Source organism: Halichoeres trimaculatus, unplaced genomic scaffold (assembly GCF_033239565.1).
Source record: "Halichoeres trimaculatus isolate MK-OKI-2021-1 unplaced genomic scaffold, fHalTri1.1 fHalTri1_scaffold_13, whole genome shotgun sequence".
NCBI classification, from domain to species: Eukaryota; Metazoa; Chordata; class Actinopteri; order Labriformes; family Labridae; genus Halichoeres; species Halichoeres trimaculatus.
Genome location: NW_027437191.1, coordinates 1,112,994 through 1,123,036, shown reverse-complemented (window position 1 = coordinate 1,123,036; position 10,043 = coordinate 1,112,994). Strand labels below are relative to the sequence as shown.

The window sequence follows — 10,043 nt, the reverse complement described above, 5'->3', positions numbered from 1 at the left end:
GGGGGGGATAATGTTCAATAATACAGCATCTTTCCATTCAAATAAAAGTAATGAACACAGTCTGTCATTATTGCAAAATACTTTAAAAAATATCCAGGTTATTAATTTACATATAATGTATGTAATTTTACAGTTTTTATAATATTTTTCAAAAAAACAGTATTAAAACCCAAGGTTGTCAGGTAAAAAGTCAGCTATTAGGCTCAGTTTGCATGACATGATCTTGTAATACCAAGATGGCCACTATGCAAACACCCCTCCTGGTCCAGAGCTGTTCCAGTAGGCTGACTGTCATGACTCTGACTGCTGAAGAGTGTTAGAGGCCTCGGTGTTGCTAGGTGAAAGAGTTTATCCCAGTCTGTTTATACTGCATCTTTCAGGGTAAACAAAGCCCAGGAGTTTTTAGGAAACACATTTCCTCGTGGCATGTGGAGGGTAGTTTGGCTGACATGGAGGAAACCAGTCCCTGGCAGGGAACAGTCATCCAGAGTCATCTCCCTGTGTCTTTACTGCAGCAGCTCACTGAAATTTGACAGCTGAGAATTACTGCTGTCACACACATTTGTAATGAGGGGCTCAAGAGGAAGTCTGAGAACTTCTCCCTGCCATCCTGGTCACCTCCAGCCTGACAGGAGCGCATGAGTATGGGACCAGTAAACAAGCTGGACTCATATTTATCTGAATAGAAGAAGAGACAAAAAAAAAAGAAAAAAGGAGTGTCAAAGAAAGTGACTATCCAATCGTTCACTCCTGCCTGGCTGTAACTCAGAGTCAGAGCCTGTCGTGGTCAGTGAGAGAAACCTCCTGGATGGATTAGGAAACACGCTGCCCGCTGCAGCCCCAAGGTGAGGAGGCTCACCGATGATAAGAGATGATAACTCATGGGATTACTGTCGAATGAAAGCAGAGATGTTGGAGAGGTGGAAGTGAAAGAACAGGGGTGTGTGCTCTCTGCAGAGGACGCTTTCCGTCCATCGACACCGGGGTTATAGATGAGACTGTGAGCGTAATCCCAGAGCGAGAAGGCCAGCACATTATTGCCACAGAGGCAATAACACAATCTGTCTGCAGTGAAAGGTGTTGTGGGTCAAAGCCGCAGTACAAAGTCTGCGTGTGTCATTGGCTTTTCTCCCATAATCCCTCACTGGAAGAATCTCATCGTCCTGGAGAAACAAACACAGAAATCTGTCATTAACACAGTGACACAGCATGAACTGTAAAGGCCTTCACAGGAAGTTCATCAGGAAACACATCCCATAATACTTCAGAGCCACCCCACACGGCCCAGACACTTATACTATAGACGCCTCCCGTCTTAAAAGGGGGACTGATGTGACCTCATTTAAATGTTAGAGTTGATAATCACAGATGTTTATCTAAAATGGAGCACGCTGTCATCAGAACTGTACAAACTTCCTTTACAAGGTCATGAACGAACTTTCAATCTCAGCTCAGGTAATTCTGGGTGTTATTATACATCTTAAAACAGACGAATCTGTGTGAATGCTCCCTACCTCACTGATGGGCCCCTTATTACATGATTAATGGTTTGTTTTTTCATAGTGATAACAGGAAAATGTGGATGAGGCAAGACTGCAGTAAAGTGTTGGCAGCTACAATCAATCACAGCCACACTACAAAACAGAAGAGTTATCTGAAACAGCAGTAAACATAATGTAGCTCCATCTGCTCAGGATCAAAGCAGAGGGCTTCTTCACACTCCCTTATTTGCACTGACATTGTCTTGACATGCTCGGCTGCTTCAAATGTTAAAAACAATTCTTGGATGGGGTATTTATAGAAGAGGAGTCCTTTCAAACGCAGCCAGTCAGCACAGCGTTTCATCTGGCTGCTGCGCTGAAGGAGACGTTCAGTGACTCTCTGTATGCACCAGCTTCTCACTGTAAACACTCGAAAACATGGAGGCTTTTCAAACACAGTGTTCCTGGCATTCTGTTCCCAGGTCGGCTGAGGGTAACTCACATTTTAGCATGCAAACCTCTGTAAGAAAGGACAGAGAGCAGCATCATGGGCCACCTGTGAGTCAAACATGGGAATGTACAGGCCAACGATGGGCAGGAATCAGCTTCAGAGCACCAACAGCAGCCGGGGGCAGTCTTCAGGCTTTTATCAGACAGCCCTCATTCACCACAGACTCTCTGATCATAAACTCACCGTTGAAACTAATTTTATTGTTATTTGATCTATTTTTGATTGATTTTATTACTTTTTTGTTCTTAATACATGTTTGATTGCTGATGTGTGTATTTTTAAATACTTTTATTTGTTATATTTAAATAAAAATGACTTCATGTCGATAAAGATAGTGATTTGGCCTCAAAAACCTGTACCTCATGTGAATTGATAATATATGTTTCAATCCATCAACATGTTTAGCCTTTGTGCTTAGCTATTCCCTTATTGATTCTTTACACTATGCTGGAGCTACTGGCCTTACATTGACTAGTCTACCGCAGCTGTCTTAGCTTAGCAGATGATAACAGTTTCCCAAAAAAACTCTGATTCAGGATTTTCAGCTTGAAGTTTTACTGAGGAACTGAACACACAAAGAAATGAACATTACTCTCTCACACCAGATTCCTATTCAATGCATTAAACATGTTATACATCTCCGTATCTACCAAAAACGATTGGAACAAATGGTGCTAGCTTCATGCTCACATATATTGGAAATCGCATTGATGTGCTAGTGATTAGCATACGCTGGTATAACTTTGGCTTCAGGAAAGACAGAAACATTTCACAGTTAGTCTCTGTGAACAGCACTGACAACTCCAAATGTTAAAATACTCTCAGGCAAATGGAAGAAAAGTGACGTGCAGGCTTGGTTTCATAACTACAGCAAGGTTCCAAACAACTTAAAATAGTGATATAACCACTTCCAGACACTAGATGGCCTACTTGAATCAGAAATCTATTACAAAACAGTACACCGACATCACATGACATGCAATTTTAACTTATTTCTGGTTCACACATCTAGAAATATCTACATCCAGTGACCAATTACATATTTGTCCACTAATGAACTCAATTAAATGCTCTTGACACAGAAAAACCTGTAAAGCTACTTTTTCGATGAGGAAAATTCACAGGAGGAAATAATAAGAGAATCAATAAAGAATAAGATTGATTAGCAGAATTGATAAGAGCTTTGGTATCAATGAAGCCTTCTCACTACCCATCCCTGATAAAGATTATTTGAAATGTGATTTTGACTCAGTGTGACTCATTAAACTTTGTAGACAAGCACACTGGCCCCATGGTGTACACACATGTGCTTAAGGATTACTTCAGATGCTTCATGCTCTTTGTTTTAATGCAGGAAGCTCTCCCTGGTTGTGGTTTTTGTTTTTTGATGGTGACAGAGTCAGGACAGCAGACAGGTGGTTTGGATCTGTGGCTCTTTAACACAGAGCACTGCTGCTGTAAGAAGGCTTGAGTGGCTTCTGTGAGGTCTGCCCTGAAACTTGGCGTGATCTTAGCTGGGAGCGTGTTTTTCTATCAGCTGGTTCCTCACCTCTTCAGAGAGGATGATGATGATTCTAATTCACTGGACCACGGGACAGGTTCCTGCTCCACACTGTAAAAATTATTAGGCTGGTTAAACTTAAGATATTAAGTTCAATTGCTGCCTTAAAAAGATAAGTAAATTCAACTTTGAGAAAAGCTTCATTTCAACTCAGATAGGTGAGTTAAAAAAGTTGCTTAATTCATAATCATTTACTGTTTGAACTTGATACTCTGAGTCTAAATAACTCACTACTTAACATAATATATTACCAAAAACTTACTTTCTCCTGTTAAAGAAACCTACAGTATGAAGTTATTTCAACTCAGGAATTTCAGTTATACTAGTTGTTAACTCATACATTTTTAGTGTTTGAACTTGATCCTCTGAGTTAAAACGACCAATTATATTAGATTATCCATTTGACAAAATTTGCTTTTTCTTGTTATATGAACATACAGCTACACACAGTTTCAACATACTGTTTTAAGTGTAACTAACTGAGTATAGTCATACCAAATTCCTTTTCAAGTTATATTAACTCGTGTTTTTAAGGCAGCAATTGAACTTAAAACTGCAAATCAAGTAGACTAATGCTTTCAATTTATATATCCTATATTGACTAATAATGGCAAGTTCACAGTTTCCTAAACATTTACACTTAATACACTTACAACTCGACTTCAAACACATTTATTTGAATTACTTCAACTTAGTTTTGTTTTCTAACAAATACAACTTTGGCATATTACAAACCTAAAACTTCCTTCCTTCCTTCTACCATCCTTTCCATTCTTCCTAACAGAAGGGTTAAAGAAAATTAGATGGCATTTCACGTTGAAGTGTTATACTATTAATTAAAAAATTAAATAAAATACAACTGCAAGAGCACAGAATCATCAATACCATCAAGTTGGTTGTTAATAGTTCTTTTTAAACAGTGATGAAGTAGCTAAAATTTTACCAAGTGCATTTAACATTCATAGAACATTTTTTGTGCTAAATACTATAGCATAAATCAAAGAACAAAGCACATCTGAGACCCTCATCTCATGAAGAAAAACATAATGAAGAAATGATTTTTCACAGTACAAAAGCACAGAACCATCACAACCGTCAAGTGGATTATCAACAGCGCTTTAAATTCTAAGGATGCTAAAACTTTACCAACTGCATTTAACATTCATAAAACATGTTTTGTGCTAAATAAAATTACATATACAGTTTCAAAGAGTTAGAGCAGAGCTCATCTGAGACCCTCATCTCAGTCAGAACATCAAAATGGAACGTTTTTCTCACAGTTCAGAGGTGCAGCTCAATTCTGAAGGTTTTGTTTTCACATGAGAAACTGCTGTCGAAACAGAGGACTGAAGTTACAGTTTGTACCTCAAGATTTTGTTTCTCAGTCCGTGTACTCTGGCAGAGGCTTGATCTGGTTTGACCTTCATTACCACTCTCTGGATGAACTCAAAGGAATACTTCATGGCAACTGGATACTCGAGATTCACACAGTAGATGATGCCCATTAGCATGGCAAAGCCCTGTGCCACACCTTTAATGTTGTGAAGCACGATGGTCTCCTCAACCACCACTGCCACACTGAAGATCTCAGCTGGAATAGCCCCTCGTTCGCCTTCGTAGCCTATCAGGATTCCAAGCTGCATCCCCCTCATGGCTTCATCCAGGTTCTCAGCATGGGCCTAGAAGGACAGAAATAAAGTTTAGCCCTTTTTATCCACAAGTACCTCAGCTTTACAACATTATATCAACATTAAAGGTGAAGCAGGGCATAGTAACGGAACAGAAGCAGATCACTAAACTGTTGAGGATGAGGCTAACAACAGTAAATACACATTTGATAAAAATTTTGAGACCAGTTGAAGTTGGAAAAATTTACATTTTACACTGTTACTGTTGGATCTTTGAAAGGCTGTAATTAAAGTCTCAAGATGCAAAAAGAAGAAATAGGAGTGATACAAAAAAAAAAAAACCTGAACAATTTATTGCAAACTTATTTTTTGTCTCACTCCCATTTCTTCTTTCTGCATTTTGAAGCTTGACTTAGAACCTTTTTCAAGATCAAAAAAGAAATTCCTGCAATTTTACAGATTAAAATTATGCTCAAGTGTGTACTCTAGCCCATTCATTAATAAAAAAAAAGTATTGTCCGTTCAAGTGAATACTGCATTTTAATATTTTCAAATTTAAAAAGACTATTCTTACATCACACATCCTGATGACATTTGATGGATCCTCGCCTGATATGTAGTATGGCAGACCGAGCAGAAAATCAGCCCTTCTTTTCTCATTTGTGTCCTTTGAAAAAAGAAACATGAAGTAAGATGAAAATGTTATAACAAATAAAGATGGTGCCTAGTTTTCGAGTCCACTTACATCTCTGCCAAGACAGTCCAAAATTTCTTTTAGTGACTGCTTTTTTCCAGACTTAGTTGCTGTTTTGTACAATTCCAGAATTCTTGGGACCAGATCATCAAGTCCTTTGAGAAAAGATTCCAGGAGGTCTACAGTGACAATCCTCTTGAATTCTGCCATAATCTGAGGAGACAGACAAAAAAAAAAAAAAAAAAAAAAAGACCTTTTTTTCTCAGTAGGAGAGTTCAGTGTCCAACATAACATGATTAACACTTCAGGACTTCACATCCACAGAGAAGAAAAAAGGAAAGAGAGAGAAAGGGAGTATGAAAGAAGGGAGGAGAAAGAAAGGTGAGAAAGGAAGAAGATTAGAGGAAATAAGGGAGGAGGAGGAGAAAGGGAAGAGAGGAAATGAGTAAGTTAGGGAGAGAGAAAATTAGCGAGGGAAGAAAAGAGGAAGAAAGAAGTAAGGGAGGGAAGGTTAAAATGCTTTGTTGAGTACAAGTGCAGCCATTTGAATACCTGTCTCTCATGGAACAGAGCTGGCCATCTGGAAATTATTTCTGCGATGGGTGGCTGATCTCCAACGATCTCTCTTCTGCGCTGAGAAAATGTGGCAACCATCAGATTCTCCAACAACTGGAGATCAGGGTCTCGTTTTTGCATTTCAGCCTCCATTATCTCTCCTCCATGTTTTCTGGACATTCTCCTTCAGGTGGATCAGGACAGTAATTCACCTCACCCTTCTTGGACTTCTTGACACATTTTCCCTTTGAGCATCCTCCTTTTCGTTTGTTTATGACCACTTCAGGGCATCCTGCTGCACTCAATTTTTGCCGGTAGTTCCCAAGCTTAAATTTCAGGCTGTGAAACCACGAATACCATCCCTTTTCAGACCCAGGCTCTCGCAGACAGGGATGCTTCTCCACCAGTGCTTTGGCTACACCCTCGTAGTGGTCCCTTTCCGGATAAGCAGTAATCTTTGACATACTGTCTGCAAGTATGTCGAGGATATCAGTCTTTAAACCTTTGGGAATCACCATCACAGATCCATCCTTGATGTATCTACAGTTCGCTTCTTTAAGTTGCAGCTCCACATCGTGTGAGAACTGTGGGATTGGGAAAGGGTCAGGCCATTTGACAGAATCCCCGCTACTGACGGAAAGAAGGCTGCATGTGTCCAGTGTAGAATCTGAGGAGTCATCAGCTGTGAACAAGACTTTTAAAGTTGCCCGTTCCACAGGAAGGTCTTTGATGTCTGTTAGGTTGCACAACTGATTATTAAAATCAGGATCCTCGAACTGTAGAATAAATCTTCCCCTAAGACCAAGGCTGGTTCGTAACACCTGATACAGCTCCTCGACACTTGAAAGACTGCCTTCAACTGGAAGACGTCTGATTTCACTTTCCGACACTATGACCCGCAGAAGCATTGTAGACAACTTTTACCTGAAAATGGAATAAAAATGAAAAGCACAAAATTAATATCCCATCCATTGCAAATCATATTCCTTGCAGTGGCAGTCAAAAAACTCACAATTAGACATTTTTAATGTTGGTTAGCCTTAATGTGAGTGATTACTTACAACAGGTTTATTTCAATAAGAAGGTCTTAGGAGTGACAAGGAGGCAGCCTCTAATGGAGTACGACGACAGGGGCACGTAGTCGTTGAGATCCTCTGGTTTCACCAACAGACACACAGTAGGATTTTTCTTCACAAGATGGTAACTCCGCAGATGCTCCACATAGTATGCTGTAAAAGGTTCGATGATGAAGCAAACTTGACCAGCCAACACAATGCACAGTTCCAAAATCCTCCCAAAGTCTGGTAGTCCGCTTGTGCTGCCAGCAGAAAGAATCATTCCCTTTGAGTACTTTGTTCCATTTAGGAAGATATGAGGGGTCAGTCCTACGGTGTCAACATCACCAAATCTATTAAATATGGCTTGTCTGACAGCCGCGTCTAAGACTTCAAGGCACGTATCAGACACCTTTGCAGTCTCGATCTCTGGCTTGAAAATGCTTGGCATTTCAAGATAGTGTGCCAACATGAGCTGATGTCTTGATGCAAGGGTAAGCAGAATATTTTTAAAGTTGTTGACATCCCGCACAACTCTTTTAAAGAAAGAATGTTTTGCCTCGAACCTGATTGTCCAACATTCAGTTGGAGGACCAAACTTCTTAATAAGATGTGGATAATGTTCAATAAAGTGGTGTTTGGGAATCAACTTTTTTTCAGGGAAAACTGTCTGCAGCAACTGCCTGTGCTCTGATATTTTTGCTTGTAAATAACAAAGTGAGTCCGGAGTGAAATATGGGGTGCACAATAACTCCACCAAGTCTTTGAGCTCAAGAACTAGTTCCCATGTTTGCTCACCTTCTGGAACACAGTGACCAATGATGAGGGGAAGGAAACGCACAAGGCTCCAATTTTCATGTCCATTACCGCCAAGAGTCTTATTCCGATGGAAAGCTGCTGGAATTTTCTGAGGGCGGTTTGTCTTGTCTGTAAATTTAAAAGGAAAGTCTTGTATTTCACTATTAAGTTGGTCCAAAGTGAAATAGTTCTTAGAAATTAAATCTGCGAGACACAGACTTAGTTCTCTGGGAACGATGCCTTCCAGCACATCATGTAAAAAGTCCGGTGGAAAGCCTTGGCATGCATGAAAACCTGTCAATCTGTTAAGAGGACAGTCTTGTTTGACACCATCAACAGACCCATGTTCACTCAGTTTCAACACATTTACAGCTTCATCATACAACTCTGGTGTTCGTAAAACAAAAGTACCACTTCTAACATCACAAGTCTGTATTTTTTCACGATCTACTAAACAAAACCTGCAAAATTTGTCAACATTAAAAGACTCCTGGAACCCACCTAAGGAGTGTGCAGCCAAGTTGTCAGCCGCCACATATAAAATGGTCCCTTTTACATAACAAGCAAGTTTCTCAACAAACACACCAACAGTTTCTAGATATTTAATGTCTTTTATCAGTGGCTCCAAAACACTATTATACCCATAAATTTTGATATGTTCTGTCTTGCACAGTAAAGCTAGGTAAATAGATGACAACGATGACTTGTATCTTCTTGGCAAATTAGCAAGTACCCAATACACACCACAAACTTTGTGTTTCTTTCTTGAGGTGCCCAAGGGATTACAGATTTCGAAATCGTCAATGTACAAAGTTATACATAAACTAATATCTTCATGTGAGAGGATTTGATTTTTTTTGAAGTACTCACCATCCAGACATGATGTGTAATGTCCAGATTTTTCAACTGGTCTGTTCACTTTCAACTCATGCAATACCTCCTCTCTTTTTAGAAGTTCTGAAAGTAATTTTAGAATAGGGACATAAACAACAGTATGAGACCTTTTTTGTTGACTCAAAACATATTCAACAGGCTCAATGACAGTGAAGTTGTTTCTATAAAATGCCTGCCTTTTAAATTCTGTGCCTAGAGACCCCTCTCTTGAAAGTAAAAAAAGTGGGTTGGCACTCTGTAATGCTTCGGTCAATGATGCTGTTAAATCCTCAGATGTGCAATTGTGCTCCTTCAAAATATTTTTAACTTTCTGTCCAGTTATTTGTCCTGCATATTCACCAACATCAAATAAGTCATCAACAATATCCTGAATTGCTCTCTGTGACACGTGAAGAACTGCTTGTAGGCGAAGAAAAAGGAGTGCAATCCTCCGCTGAATGGAGTTCTGCACAGGCTGAAATTCAGATTCAGACAATAAATCTGATGACACTGAATTGTTCAAGTCTTCCTCTTCATCACTTACAAAGGCTTGACTGTGATATTTTATGACAAGGTCAGATTTTAAATCATCTAACTTAGCCTCATGATGATATCGACTCCTGTGTGCAGTAAAAGTTGAAAATACACACGACTTAAAAGAGCACCCCTCAAATGGACAATTCACAGTCTCTCGTGATCTCAAATGTCTCTTTAAATGAAGAAAATATTGCTTTACGTTGGTTGGTGCAGAAAAAGTACAAAGTTCACAGCGTAGTTTAGCAACTGGATTTGAACCTTTTTTATGCTCCTTGATATGTTTTGCAAAATCCACATGAGATTGGAGCACAGTCAGGCAGTTGGGGTAAATGCAGCTGAAGCCCTGTCGT

General features: G+C 39.5%; 1 long non-coding RNA gene across 1 annotated transcript; it reads right to left on the bottom strand.

Annotated features, from left to right (window-relative positions):
• Positions 1 to 6,597: 6,597 nt before the first annotated feature.
• On the bottom strand, positions 6,598 to 9,196 carry LOC141802171 (uncharacterized). Its single transcript, XR_012599459.1, has 3 exons — positions 9,154 to 9,196; positions 7,492 to 8,585; positions 6,598 to 7,354 (listed from the first exon to the last, which is right to left on the bottom strand). It is a non-coding gene; the product is annotated as an uncharacterized LOC141802171 (long non-coding RNA).
• Positions 9,197 to 10,043: the final 847 nt, after the last annotated feature.